This window comes from Hylobates moloch, unplaced genomic scaffold (assembly GCF_009828535.3).
Source record: "Hylobates moloch isolate HMO894 unplaced genomic scaffold, HMol_V3 SCAFFOLD_10, whole genome shotgun sequence".
NCBI classification, from domain to species: Eukaryota; Metazoa; Chordata; class Mammalia; order Primates; family Hylobatidae; genus Hylobates; species Hylobates moloch.
Genome location: NW_026652285.1, coordinates 85652871 through 85668208, shown reverse-complemented (window position 1 = coordinate 85668208; position 15338 = coordinate 85652871). Strand labels below are relative to the sequence as shown.

The window sequence follows — 15338 nt, the reverse complement described above, 5'->3', positions numbered from 1 at the left end:
TTACAGCTATCATCTCATTGAACCCGAGGAGGCTAGACCACTGCTCGAGGACATGAAGGCAGGAGAAACTCCATTCTTGTCCAAGAGCACAAGACTGTAAGGTAGGAGAGATCCTTCCCTCAAGTCCAGAGCCCATATTCCTATACAACCTCCCTAGACAAGGAGGAGCATGTGGCTGGACACACAAAAGCAATTTCCATGGCCAGGCAGGAATCACGTCTACACCTCAGAGGGGTAGATAGACTAGGATGGAGACCTGCTCTTCAATGGGCAAGCATCTGTGCAATCATATGCAGCTTCACCTCTTGAAGGAAGCTTTGCTGAGGCTCCCAGGCTGAACTGGGTGCCTCCCTGGGGAGTCCCACAGCACCCCCCTCCCCACCCCGTGCCTCTCCATTAAAGCTGTATTGTTACTGTCCATTACCTGAGCATCCTGGCACTAGATTAAAGATTGGACCTTTTAGATCTATGCCTCCAGTAATTTGCAAGTACATGGCACACAGTAGGTGCATAACACACATGGAAGGAAGGAGGGAGGGAGGGAGGGAGGGAGGGAAGGAAGGAAGGAAGGAAGGAAGGAAGGAAGGAAGGAAAGAAAGAAAGAAGGAAAGAGAAAGAAAGAAAGAAAGAGAGAGAGAGAAAGAAAGAAAGGAAAGAAAGAAAGAAAGAAAGAAAGAAAGAAAGAAAGAAAGAAAGAAAGAAAGAAAGAAAGAAAGAAAGACAGACAGACAGACGTGGAAGGGAGAGAGGCAGAGAGGACAGTACAGAGCTGCTGCTATTTGAATCAACTGGGAACTGCAGGAAGTGAGGTCTGAGAAGTGAAGATTTCATGTCCTGGCTGAACATTGCTTCCAACCCTTGTCTTGAGGGGTGGCATAGCCATGCCACCTCCCATTCCACAGTCCTTCTCCTGGCTGCCTTCAGCCTGCTGTCAAGGTTCCTGCCAGCCATTTGGTCCCCAGAGACACTGCTAAGACCTTTCTCTGCCTCTCCCCTTGTTCCCTTACCCTCTGCACCCTTCCCCGAGTCCCTGAGCTCTGCTATTTGCCCAAAGCTAACCCCAGTAAGAGGTAACTGAGGACACCACAGAGAGCCCTGGCTGTTGGCGAAAAGCATGCCCAGTTCCAAATAACTTCCTGCACACCTCCCTTTCTAAGTTGGAAGCCGCTGACAGTTCTCCGGCAGCAGCCTGAGCCACGGTGCCAGGTGCAAGTGGGCTGGCCCATGGAGGGCAGGGAGAGGGGAGAAGCCCTGGGCCATCTGGAGCATACCTGGCAGCTATCCACACATCTCAAGTGATGACTTAGGCCCACTGCCAGAAGGAAGAGGGTATCCTGGGACCCTCTTCCCTCTTGTCTGTGCCTGGAAGCTCTGATCTCTCAAGAGGCTTATGGCTCTAGCACACCTCCCACCATCCTGCCCCCATCCCCACTCCAATCCTGGAAGCCAGGGTACAGCTGGTTGTGCAGGGGCAGGCAGCACTCCCTGGGGCTGAGCCTGGCTGGTCTGCTGTGAGTGGCTCCAGTTTCTTCGGGCTTAGGGGGTTGAGCCATAAGCAGCCTTGTTTATTCCTGGGAGGAATGATGGTTTTCCCTAAGCAATGACATCTTGGAAACCGCCTGCCTCCACAAACAACAACAAACCTCCCAGCTTCTGCTTGGGCTGCAGCTTGCATGAGAAGGCTCCTGCCCAGAGGCGCCTGAGGAACAGACTAGGGGCTGCTTACCTGCTGCACCAAGCCCTGGCCCTGACCATTGACTCTTGGAAGCCAGGAAGAGGAGACAGCCTGCAGAGAATCAGAGAACTAGATATTTGGAAGGCACCTGGCAATACTTGGTCCAGTCCCTGGTTGCTACAAAGGAGAAACTGGGGTGAGAAACAAGGCATATTTGCCTGAAATCATCAGTAAGAAGGGACTAGAAGGTGCCACAGTCTCCAGCCCACCCACCAGGGCTTTGTCTATTGCACATGCTGCTTTTCCCAGAGGATAGCAGGGCTCTAGTCAGTAAGCCCGAAGGTCCAAAAGGGACATGTCACTGATGAGTCCAGAAAAAGAGAGAGCCCCAAGATGAAACCTGGATACTCTGAGACATCCAGCTGGTGCAGCACAGAGAGGCCTGGGCTGGGGAACCGGAGTTCTTGTCCCTGCTTTCCTGCTGAGTCGCATGTCACCTCAGGCAAGTCCTTCCTCTCCTGCCTCAGTTCTCTATCTATCTATCTATAGGTTGGTGCAAAAGTAATTGCATTTTTACATTACCCTTAATGGCAAAAACCACAGTTGCTTTTACACCAACCTAATAGAAGGCAAAGAGACTGCCATCTCCAGGGCCTTAAGAGGCCAATGGGAAGCAGCTCTCAGGGCCCCCAGGGACCCAGCTGGGGATAGGCACTCTCTCCTCAGCTGTGCCTCTTCTAAGGGAGCCACACAGACCACTAGCTTGAGGATCAATAACCCCAGACCTACTCTGGTTGGCACCATCCCAAAAGGGTCCAGGGAGCTGAGCTCCAACCCCCTGTAGTCTGCGCAAGGGACCTTCAGCATTGCATTTCAACCAGTCAGGGCTATCCCCTCCACCCTTCATGGCCCAGGCTATGCTATGGATACCACTTAGCCCAGCATGACCCCTGAGTGGATTCTCCCTATGGTCCCTGCCAGGATGAAGCCAAAATTCTCCCTGCCTCACCTCCTATCAAACCCAGCCCCCATCCCTTGGCCCTATGGAAGCAACTTTGACATTCAGAGCCTAGGCCTCTCCTAAAGGGGCTCCCCGACAGGCCCTCTATGCCAGGCACAGAGCTAGGAGATGGGCGGACACAGCTGACTTGCACATCACTGTTTGTCCTCAAAGAAAACCTGCCCTAGCCAGGACAATGCAACACCCCTCTCCAACCATGCCCCAGGGCCCTGGCCAGGTCCTTGCGACTAAGGAATGAATAAGGCCCAGATTCTGCATACACAGGACACAAAGCAATATCCATGGGTGCCACCACCAATGGACAGACTCATTCTGGCTGGAGTATTGGCTCTAGTTGTGGAAGTGTGGATAGAATAAGACATGGAGAGGTGAGGGTAAGGGAGGGGAGGGGTTTCCAGGCAGCTGGAACAGCATGTGCAAAGGCAAGGAAGCCTGGAAGTGCAATGATTTCACTGATACCACGTACTTATAATCAGAAGCCCCATCAACAATTTCTGGCTCAAAGCCCTGGGGACTTCTCACGAGGAGTGGTCACTTGCCTCAACTGCCTCATCCTCACCATCTGTCTGCTTCTCAGCAGCCAGTCTGGGCTTGCAATGAGCCCTGTTGTGGAACTCGGCTCCCTGAAGGGCCTGCCCTAGGCTAAGCCACACCACGTGCTAGGGCTGGGGAAGAGGGGAGGTGCCCCTTGGCTGGGCGCAGAGGACTCAAGGGGCCTTGGTGGAAACTTTGACTATGCCTGCAGTGCCCTGGCTGGGATCCCGCAGGCACCAGAAGGGCAGCCTCTGCAGCTCCTTCCCTTGAGGAGATGTACCCACTGTAGCACTGGGAGAGGAAGCCAGATAGCCACCCAGCCAGAAGGCCTGAGGGCAGCAGGATGTGGAAAGTTTTCAAGCATCGCTGCGGGCCTGGTGTACCAAGCTTCTCAGGCCAGGAGGGTCAGATTTGAAGCTGAATTATAATACTTAGCTCAGGTCAGGGAAATGGTTTCCCACATGTCCTGTTCTTGCTGTTCTAGGAGGCAGAAGTCCTCTATCCTGGTCCCTGCTCAGCCACAGACCTGCTGCTCAAACTTGGACAAGTCTCCTCCCCTTTCTGGGTCCAGGTTTATCCTCCTGCCTTGAGTCCTAGGGTTCAAGGATTCTTCCTGGACACCTCGGAACAAGAATAGAGATGTGGACCCTCCAGGCTGGGAAAAGAATTAGCCTCTGTCTGCTCACAGTAGCCAGCTCTGTGGTGTGAGCCTGTCTCTATCACCACCCCCTGCCTGATGGGTCTCAGCTGGAGCCAAGGGAGCAGGTGCAGGCCCTCTCCCATGGGGTTGGAGCTCAGAGGCAGAGCATCTTTGCTTGTGCTTCCAGTGGACATTTCAGCAGAGGCTGTCTCAGGGACCAAAGGCAACCTGCTGAGACTAGTTCCAGAGACCACCTCTTCCCCCGCCAGTGAAACTAGACACGAGCTTCCATCCCTGGTGCCTGGTGTGCAGCCAGCACCCCTGATACAATAGGCAACCCTGCTGGCTGAGCGCTCCCCTCCCATGCAGTGTCCTGACTTTTTGGCCACCAAACATTTGTTTCTCTGAGAAAGAAAAGCTGGCTGTCCAGCCTAGAAGTGGGGAGCAGCCAACAGAGGAAGCATCCCCCCAGACCTGCAGGGCTCCCAGCCCCTGAGACAGATGGACAGACAGACAGACACACACACAGAGCTATCTCAGAACAGAACACAAATGGTTTGGTTGCAACATGCCTATCAATGGCTGCCCTGGGGAAGAAACAATAGAAACAGGGGCACAGGGTGGCTTGGATGCCCGCCCACCACACACAGCCCTGTCACCAAGGTACCTACCCAGCACACTCCAGCAGGGACCCAGGAGACTCCTGGCTGCCGCTCCTGCCAGCTCCCCCACCCCGGTCTCCACCCGGCTCCTCCCGCAGGCGGGCGGGCGGCCGTGGCTGTGGCAGCTCCTGGCGGCCGTGTCAAGCAGCTGCCTTCCCCAGACAGAGCTCCTTTGTGTCAGCAGAGCTATTTATGGACTTACCCAAGTTCCCCAGGGGAGCGATACCTGCTAGGAAAAGCAGAACCAAATGACCAGGTTCCACCTCCCACATCTAGGTAGCGCTTTCAAAACCCTTGCATCACCCGTCCCTCCTCCTCTTCCTCCTCCTCCTACTTGTCCTCCTCCTCTTCCTCCTCCTCCAGCGCCTTTCCCAAACACACACCCTGTCCAGCCAGCCACCGCCACTCTGGAGAGAGGATGGGTTTCTTTCTTCCGTTAAACAGAAAACTCTGTGGTTTCTCAAAGCACTTTCATCCGAGATGGAGTCCGGGATGTCTCAAAGAAGAGGGTCCTGGGCCAGCCTGTCCTTCTGTCCACCCCACGAGGGGCCCAGCTGGCTCCCGGGTTACATGCTCACACACATGGGCTGTGGGTCCCCTGCGGCTCGTCCCCAGGGCCCAAGCTGGCCCCAAAGTGCTGCTCCAGGGGAGCGGCGTCCATCCCTCACAACGGCACCCCCTGGCACTGGGATCCCTAGCAGGCTCCACCCCGCACACATCCTGAGGGCTCCCAGGCTGGGGCAGCGCAAAGCTGCCTCCAGCCGGCCTGCCTGCCGGCAGCCGCTCCCTGCAAGACCAAGCCAATCACCGAGGCTTCCCTGTCACACCCCCACCCCGACGCTGTTCCTGTCCCAATGGGAGGCTGCAACTGAACCCAGGGTCCTGCAGCCAGCACATGCTGACTTCCAGAATGTGACCACCCCCAGGGTGGGGGGGTGGCAGCTTCAGTCCCTTCCCAGCACACAGCTGAATCTTTGAACGCTAAACTCTAGGGAATCCTATGCGGAAAGAGAACCTGGGGCTTCCTCTACCGGAGACAGCTGGCTGGGAGGGCAATTTGGACTGTAACATCCCGTTACAGTAACATTGGCTGTAATGAGAGTTACAGCCGTGAATGACAGAGACATCCCCAAGCAGGAACTGCGGGGGCAGTGGAACAAGCCCTGGACTGGGAGGAGAGGGTCCCCAGTTCCAGTTCCAGTTCCAGTTCCAGCTCCAGCACTGGTTAATTGGGTGTCACTGAGCAAGTTCCTTCCCCTCTCTGAGCCTCGGTTTCTTCATCAGTAAAAGGAGGCTGCTAACCGTGACCCGCCCACCTGTGGGATGAATAGAGGATTCTCTGAGCTGGCTCTCGGCTACCCTTTCTTGAGCATGAACTCTGTGCCAGGCTCTGTTCCCAGAGCTCTGCCTGCATTAATTCACTGAATCCTCACCAGCAGCTTGTGAGGAGGGGAGGACTATGATTACCCCAGTTACAGATGAAGAGTCCAAAGTACAGAACGGCAAAGGAAGTTGCCCACAGTCACATAGCCACTTGTCTGCATAGCCAGAACTGAAAACTAGTTGCTCCTACTCACCATGCCCGCTCTTAACCACCATACAGCCAGACAACTGCAAGACGCTGCTGTGCCAGCACAGAGCTGTTCTCTGGTGCTGCAGCTTGTCACGATGTTGACAAATGCACCCTGGGCTGTCCCTGAGGCCCAAGTTGGGAATGCCCAACTTGTGGCTGGCTCCCACCAGAGCAGCAGGCATCCTGGGATGATGGTACAGAAAAAATGGACAGAAGGAGCCTCTATTTTCCCGTGCCCACCCCAGCCACCTTGGCCACCTAGGCTGAAGCACAGTGTCTCTGTCTCTTTCTCTCCCTATGGTAGAGACCCCCCAGGGTCTCAGGATGTTTCTGCCTGTATCCCTGCCCCTGTCTATCTCTGACTTTCTATTCCTGACTCTCTCACATACACAAGCATACACACACACACTGCTACAAGAAAACATTCTTTATCGGGTCGACTCAGAACACCCCTCCTCTGAGTTGGTCACTTACAAACTCCAACCAGTATTTCATCTTGTCCCTGGGGGCAGAACCAAGGCAGTCCTTGCAGGGCCTAGGAACCTTCTAGACTGGAAGGCTGTCATCCTGCTGGCTCCTGAAAAGCAGGATTCACCCTTGGCCTGGGAAGCTAAGGAGGTGAGTCTCAAGAGATGGCCAATTCTGATGGAGCTAACCAATCACCAGTGAGGCTGGCTGGTTTCCAGGATGGAATATCTGGTGCGTGGGATAAGATTTCTTAGGGTGGGGAGCCTGAATATAGGATTCCTTCACGTCAGAGGTGCCCTCGAGCTTCAGGTAAGTTGTCACCTTCTTTCAATCAACAAACAGTTACAGAGCATAGACTGTGTACCAGGCTCTGTGCTAGGCCCCGGGGATGTGGTAGAGAACCGATAGGCGGGGCCCTGCATTCACAAAGCTGACAGTCCAGTGAGGGAGGCAGACATTAGCCATGGAGTGAGACTAATGACTCCAAAATTACACCCTATGCTGTGATGGGCAAAGCAGCTCTGCCAACCCAGTGCGCTGGGTCCAGAACGAGTCCAGAATACATTCATCAATGCTCTGGACCATAGCATGGTGAGGAAAGGGTAGAGCAGCTCAGTGCCCCAAGGCCCTGCCAGGCCAGGATAGGAGAGCATCCCATGGCTGGAGGAGCCCTGGGGCAGCCACTGCCCTCTGCCTCCCATAGCTCCAGACACAAATCAGCGGGACTGGGGGGCCTCCCAGTGTATAGCCTAGGGCAGGACAGGGGAGTCATTGGCAGCCAGGCTTTCTGAGCCACAGGGCCCTCGGAGATCTTTCACTGTTGTTTCCCATTTACAGCCAGTGAAACTGAGGCCCAGAGAGGGAAAGTAACTTTCCCAAGGAAACACAGCAACTGAATGGCAGGGCTGGGATTGCTAACTCCCAGTCCAGTGCTCCTTTCACCACATCCCAGTGCTTCTCAGAAGTACATAAATGATGGTGCTGTTCAGTACAGGAGAAATTGGGATCTAGAGAGTGGTAAGATCTAGGTGGCCCATAGGCCCAGGGGTCAGCACCCAGGTACTCAGGACCTGGGCCCCAATCACTGATCCACATATTTCATACATAACAGACACTTATCTGACACACGACAGCACTGCTCTAAGCACTTTCTGATTACTGATTGATTGATTGATTGATTGAATCCTCATAACCCTATCAGATATGATTTCTTTTTTTTTTTTTGAGACGGAGTCTCGCTCTGTCGCCCAGGCTGGAGTGCAGTGGCACAATCTCGGCTCACTGCAAGCTCCGCCTCCCGGGTTCACGCCATTCTCCTGCCTCAGCCTCTCCGAGTAGCTGGGACTACAGGTGCCCGCCACCACACCCGGCTAATTTTTTGTATTTTTAGTAGAGACGGGGTTTCACTGTGGTCTCGATCTCCTGACCTCGTGATCCGCCCGCCTCGGCCTCCCAAAGTGCTGGGATTACAAGCGTGAGCCACCGGATTTCTTTTTTTTTTTTTTTTTTTTTTTGAGACAGAGTCTTGCTCTGTCACCCAGGCTGGAGTGCAGTGGCACGATCTCAGCTCACTGCAACCTTCGCCTCCTGGATTCAAGCAATTCTCGTGCCACAGCCTTCCGAGTAGCTGGGACTACAGGCGTGCACCACCACACCCAGCTGATTTTTTGCATTTTTAGTAGAGATGGGGTTTCACCATGTTTGCCAGGCTGATCTCGAACTCCTGGCCTCAAGCAATCTGCCCGTCTCAGCCTCCCAAAGTGCTGGGATTACAGGCAAGAGCCACGTGTCCAGCCTCAGATATGATTTCTAATATCCCCATTTTATGGATGTGTAAGCAGAGGCATAGAGAGACTAAGGTCACACTCTAGCAAGTGCAGGGCTACAGATGAAGCCCAGTTCACTTTCCACTGTGTCCTGCACCATGGCCCAGGGCAGCCCATGGAACAGATAAGCCCATCAGTTACACGGAGAACTGTATAGCCCAACCACACAGGCAAACTCCACACTGTTCAGACAGGTTGGCAGCAGCTCCCAGGGCTAGGACCAGGGAGGTTCAGCAGGGACCCGCCTCCTATTTTTGGAATACAGTACCCGCAAGCAGAGCCCAAGTCTTTAGACAGGCCCCAGGGGAGATGCAGCAACAGCCTGAGATGCAGCTAGCTGCCAGAGACAGGCTGCTTCCCCACAGCCCACACCACAGCGAGGTTTCCGCTGTCTTCCTTTACTGCTTTCATTGCGTGAAGACCAATGCACCTCGTGGGTTTATGCTCCCAAGACCCCATCACAAGCACGTAATTTGGCACTTTGGGAGGCTGAGGTGGGAGGATCATTTGAGCCCAGGAGGTCGAGACCAGCCTGGGCAATATAGGAAGGCTCCATCTCTACAAAAAAAAAAAAAATTTAAAATTAGCTGGGCACGGTGCTGTGTGCCTGTGATCCCAGCTACTCAAGAGGCTGAAGTGGGAGGATTGCTTGAGCCCAGGAGGTTGAGGCTGCAGTGAGCCGTGATAATTGTGACACTGCACTCCCACCTGGGTGACAGAGCAAGACCCCATGAAAGAGAGAGAGAGAGACAGAGAGAGGGGGAGAAGAAAGAAAAGAAAAGAAAGGAAAAGAAAAAGAAAAGAAGGGAAGGGAAGGGAAGAGAAGAGGCCAGGCGCAGTGGCTCACACCTGTAATCCCAGCACTTTGGGAGGTGAAGGCAGGCGGATAACTTGAGGTCAGGAGTTTGAGACCAGCCTGGCCAACACGGCGAAACCTTGTCTCTACTAAAAATACAAAAAAGTAGCTGGGCATGGTGGCATGTGCCTCTAATCCCAGCTACTTGGGAGGCTGAGGGACAAGAATTGCTTGAACCTGGGAGGTGAAGGTTGCAGTGAGCCGAGATCACATCACTGCACTCCAGCCTGGGCAACAGAGCGAGACTCCATTTCAAAAAGAAAAAAAGAAAGAGAAAGAGAGAGAGAGAAGCCAGGGAAAGATGTGGTCCCAGGAATTCCAGAGCACTTCAGAGTAAGACTAGCCCCTTACCCCTGCCAGAAGCTGCTTAGCTTTCATCACCCCCAGACACCCCGAGACTGTGCTGGGTACACACCGGCTTCAACTTCTGCAGAGCCCTGCCACTGTCCCAACTCACTGCAGAAGAAAGTGACCACCCCAGACTGCTCTTTGAAACTCTGTGGAAGTGTCTGTATATGGCCACCCCAGTTCAAGCTTTGAATCTGCTAACTCACTTAGAAAGTTCTGAGTTTTTTCTCCCTGGGGCTCACAGCCCTGGTTTGGAGGTCTAGAGACTCTATGCAAAAAGGCCCTCCCCACTGCAGAGTCGGCCAAGAAATGTTAATTAGTTATTTCAATAACCACTGAATCCCTGCTCTGTGCTGGAGCCGGTACTAGGAACTAAGGATACAGAGCTGGCCAGAGCAGCCTGCCCGTGGGATGGAACTTGGAGGGGGTCATGGCAGATGAAGCCACTGATGCTGCAGGCGGGGCTGCCTTGCCATGTTTTGGCCTCTAGGACCCTAGCACCTGGGCAGGGGACACATTCTCCTACTGCTTGCTTGGTGTAGTTCTTGCTCTTCCTGGTGGCACAGGCCTTGTTCTGGGGCACCTGCCACAAGTGGTGGGGTGGGGTAAGACAGAGCAGGTATCCTCAGGTTCAAGTTCACAGGGAGCTGTGGTTTGTGGCCTGCAGAACCCAGGGTAAGCCCCTTCCCCTTCCTGACCTCAGTCCTCCATCTCTAAAATGAGACCAGGAAGTGGTTGTCCAGTGGCCCCAGCCCTACTCCTCACCTCCCATGGACAGTCCCATGCCCCTTCAGGCCCTCTCACTAAAGGAATCAGCTCAGTCAGTGGAATTTAGAGAGACCACAGTCTTTGGAGTCTAAAAAATCTGAGTGTGAATTATCCTGGGCAAGTCCCTTTACTATCTCTGAGTCTTGGTTTCCTCGTCTGTAAAATGGGCTTCAATGGACCCTGAGGAGGACTAGACGACATGGTGTATGTGGAATGCCTGGTACACAGTAAGTGCTCAATAAATAAGAGCCATCATTGTTATTGCTATGATGTCATTGTTGCTATCATCTGTGAAAAGACAGAATTCACCTTGAGAAGGTTAATGTAAATGGCAAAATTAAATGTGATAACACCTGTTGAGGGACTAACAGCTGAGGGCCTGGCGTGTACTAATAGCTGAGAATCATTACCATTTGTTGATTAACAGGCTATTCTCATCATGCCCAGCTTACAGATCAGGAAACTGAGGTATAGAAAGGTTACAAGGCAGAAGCCCAGCAGGCAGCATGGCTCCCAGGCCCATGCTCTTAACTGTATATTCTGCCCCTAATCTCTTATTCCCCAAATGTCTCCCCCTTGCTATCTGCCTCTTCCTCAGCAACTTGAGACAGCAATGGACGATTCCCAACCTGCTAATGGAAACGGTGGCTCCCAACCCAGCAAGGAGAAGCCCAAACGCAGCAAAAGCCAGGAGACCAAATGTCCCCCTACAGAGCTAGCCCCGAGGCCTGCTGCTGGCTGGCTTCTGCCTCCATCCTGGGGCATGCTTTGCAGTCACCTCAGCAGTATCAGTCTGACCTTGGGCGGCTGTAGCTGCTCAGGATGGCTGGGAGCCATGACTGTCTCCCTTCCTGGCTCCGGTCCAACCAGCCACATGCTTGCCGGAGACTTCGGGCTTTTGGGAGCAATCCTCGACCCACTGTGCTTGTGCCAGCTCCAGGGCCAGGCTGCATCCTGTCAACCCATGTTCCTGGGAAGTGTTCAGCACAGAGCCACTGACTCAGCTACGGGGAGGCCAGGCCTGTGACCTTGGTTGCTGGAAACTTCACCACACACTCCCCTGGGTCCATCCACTGTTTGGACTGTTGGGCTTGAGCCCAAGCCATCAAAACAAAGAGTCAGTGGGGAAAGACTGAAATGCTAACTTTGCTGCTGCCTTCTGCAAACCCTGGGGCAAGGCCAATCCCCCCCACCACCTCCAAGCCTCAGTTTCCCTGTCTCTAAAATGCACTGGGGTTGAACTAGATCAGTCCACTCAAAATGTGGTCTGCAGAACCATATGGGTTCACAGGCTGCTTGTTATCAGTCTGCAGTGAGATAGGTAGCAAGATTGATTGTGTTTAAAGAAATTCAACTTGACATTGCCACCTCTAAGCATGAGATGAGTGGACTGGTCTCAATGAATAGGGCATGGGCTGGCTCAGGTGTTCTCAAGTCAGCATAATAAATCACATGCAGTCTGATGCTACAAAATGTCAAAGCCTCTCGCCACAGGTAGCTTAAGGAGCCCTGATTTAAATGGCTTTGTTTCATGAGAACTCACTAACTTGGACCCTATCATGATACTTACATATACAGCGGGACTCGATCCTGCCACCCAAACTACTCCTCCTCCACTGCTCCCAGCTCAGAGAATGGCATCATCTGTTTCCCTGAGCTAGACTTTTTTTTTTTCTTTAGGATGGAGTTTCACTCTTGTTGCCCAGGCTGGAGTGCAATGGCACAATCTCAGCTCACTGCAACCTCCGCCTCCCAGGTTCAAGCAATTCTCCTGCCTCAACCTCCCAAGTAGCTGGGATTACAGGCACCCGCCACCACACCCAGCTAATTTTTTTCTATTTTTAGTAGAGACAAGGCTTCACCATGTTGACCAGGCTGGTCTCGAACTCCTGACCTCAAGTGATCCACCCACCTAGGCCTCCCAAAGTGCTGGGATTACAGGTGGGAGCCACCGTGCCTGGCCTGAGCTAGACTTTTAAGCACCATTCTTCTCCCAAACACTCTCCGTGCAATTAATCACAGAATTTTGCAGACCCCTCCTGCTATACATCCTATAAATCTCTCACCTCTCTCAATCCCTGGTGCCTCAGCCCTAGTCCAAGCCGCCATCAGCTCTCCCTGGCAGAGGGCAATAGCTCCACACTGCTCCCTGCCTCTCAACTTGCCTTCCTCCTCACCATTCTCCTCTATGAGGCCAGCATCAGCTTTCTACAACACCCATCAACCCCTGCGCTCAGCATAAAGTCACATTTCTTCCCACAGCTTCTCAAGACCAGCACTGTCTGATCCTGAACACACCTCCAGCCTCATCTCATGCTCTGTTCCCCTTCCTCATCTTCCCACCTATGCTGGCCTGCGTTAGGGTCCCCACCTAGAACAATCCTTACATCCCAAGCCTCCCCTGCCTCAGAAACTTTCCCCAGGTCCTCCCAGTAGGCGCTCTCATTAGGCCCTTTGTCACAACTGTCACCGATTAATTATATGCTGTTCATGATTGTTGTCCTTGCCCTACACTAGACCCCACACTAGACTGTCAGCTCTGTGGGGTGAGGACCATGCTGGTTGATGAGCCGAGAAGTAGAGGACATCTGAGATCTGCCTGACCAGACCCCATTCACTTGAGGAACTAGCATTCCCTCTCTCATTCTCAAGCCAGGTGATTCACAAGGAACCCACCCATCTCCCACTCCAGGGAGAGGAACGTGGCCCAGGCCTCAGTCCATTAGTTTAACCCATTCCACTGTCCTCAGTGGCTGGAATGGGCATGTGATCGTATTTGGGCTAATGAGGATCAGGCCCAGGGACTACTGATGAAATGATTGAGGGAGGCCAACTCCAAGGGCATGGCCATAACCCTGGCCCTTCTGGCAGCAGCACTGCTACCGCTAAGGGAGTGAGCCAACACCTAAGTAAACAGAACCAAGAGATGAAGAGGCTGAGGCCAGTTCTCAGTGACATTGCTCAAGGCTCTGAATCCAACCAGGCCTGAAGGCTACCCTCCCTAATCCAGTAAATTCCATTTACTCCTGGAAGCTGGGTTTTTGTCACTTGCAATTGGTAGATTGCTGACTAATGCATACTGCATCAACAGTACTTAGCACAGTGTTTGACACACATTAGGCACTGTAAACTTCTTTGCTCACTCATACAATCTTCAACAAACACTCAGCAGTGTGACGGTGACTGCGTGTGTTCTATAAGAAGAGTCATCGTGGCTGCTGTTGACAGAGGTAACTACATGGACAGGAGTAGGAAGAGGGAGACCCACAAGAAGCAATGCAGCAGTCCCAGGGACAAAGAGGAGGCCTGAAGCAGGTGGCTGAGACCAAGGGAAGAAGAGAGAGGGAAGAGTCCCAACTCTAAATTCACTGGAGAACCTCTACAATCCCTGCCCCTCTCTGGCCTCAGTAGCCCAGTCTGTTTCAGATCCATCATCCTAGCATCCCCAAGCTTTCCCCCACTGATTACAGAGTCCCTGCCTGTCGACACTCAACATTGTCACTACAGAGTGCTGGCGGGAAGGGCAGGGTGGGCTCTGGGGTTGGGACCCGACAGGCAGGGAGTATAGTTTAGCAGCTAAGGACACGGGCTCTGGAGCCAGGTGCTTGAGATTAGAACCTGGACTGCACCTCCTAACTATGAGACCTTGTATAATCTGCTCAATCTCTCTTTTCCTTTGTTTTCTCATCTATGAAATGAGGATAATAACAATAGTGCTGGGAAGATTATATATTATCACAGAAAGAAAGCACGCTTTAATGTTAGGCATCATTATTATTAATATTATTATTATTATTTGTAGTAGGAAGTCCAGAAAGAGGAGATTGAACACACAGAATAGAAACCATTCCTAAATTAATAGAAAATTTCCCTGAACTAAAGGAAGACTTGGGTCTTCAGACTGAAAGGACTTACCTAGTTAGGACCAGGAAAAATTTCCAAAAGAAAACAAACAACTAGAAATAATCCAGGGAAATTTCTGAATTCCAAAGATTGGAAAGAGGAATCCTGATTGTTTCCATAAATAAATTTTAGAGAATCAAGGAAAAACTGCTCTTAAAACACTAAATACTGGGGAAACCACAGAACACTGCTCTCAGGCTTCTGGGAGAGAAGGACAATTCAGTTAGAATTTTCTACTCAAGCAAACTATGACTCAAACATGAAGGCAAATATTTTCAGGCTTACAAGGATAAGAAAGGATACCGCCCACAGATCCTTTCTGGAAAAATTACTCAAGAAAGCTCTACAGACAAAAGTGAATTAAAATCGAGAAGTCAAGAATGAGATGACGTGGTATGTGAGAGACAGAGGCAAGCCATGAAAACAGAAACATTTAGAGCCTTAACTACTGATAACTGAAAGTTAAGTGCAATTTTAAGTAAATGATTCTTAAAACAGAATAGTGCTAATGTTTAAAAATAGTCACAACCGGCCGGGGTGGCTCACGCCTGTAATCCCAGCACTTTGGGAGGCCAAGGCAGGCAGACCACGAGGTCAGGAGTTCGAGACCACCCTGACCAACAGGGTGAAACTCTGTCTCTACTAAAAATACAAAAATTAGCTGGGCGTGGTGGCAGCTGCCTGTAATCCCAGCTACTCAGAAGGCTGAGGTAGGAGAATCGCTTGAACCCGGGAGGTGGAGGTTGCAGGAGCCGAGATCGCACCACTACACTCCAGCCTGGGCGACAGAGCGAGACTCTGTCTTAAAAAAAAAAAAAAAAAAAAGTCACAACCGGAAACCGAAATTACAGACAATTACAACAATACCTAGGAGGTATGGAGGAAAGCAGAGAAGTATGGTCCAGCTGACATGATCATTATGGGTTAGAGGCCACGAAGACAGGCTACTATGGATCTGGTGTCATTCCTGATGTTGAAATATGTTTGTGACAAAGGTAAGGGTAAAGCCACTAGCAGACTAGAATTAGGGTGTATAACTCCAAAGGAAATTTTGCAGAGAAATA

The 15338-nt window shown here is 52.1% G+C and overlaps 1 protein-coding gene across 7 annotated transcripts in view; it reads right to left on the bottom strand.

The window, feature by feature from the left end:
- Positions 1 to 15338, bottom strand: part of RGS3 (regulator of G protein signaling 3) — a 162004-nt gene that overhangs the window by 27602 nt on the left and 119064 nt on the right. Inside the window, exon 1 of one of the 7 annotated variants that reach the window (XM_032164930.2) lies at positions 4916 to 5231. The exons of 4 other annotated variants lie outside the window; for them this stretch is intronic. The gene's annotated coding sequence lies outside the window, so the exon portion shown is untranslated. Of the gene's footprint in view, positions 1 to 4541; positions 4680 to 4734; positions 4769 to 4915; positions 5232 to 15338 lie in introns of those variants that run through there. 2 more of the 7 variants (XM_032164931.2, XM_032164928.2) reach the window with 2 other exon arrangements.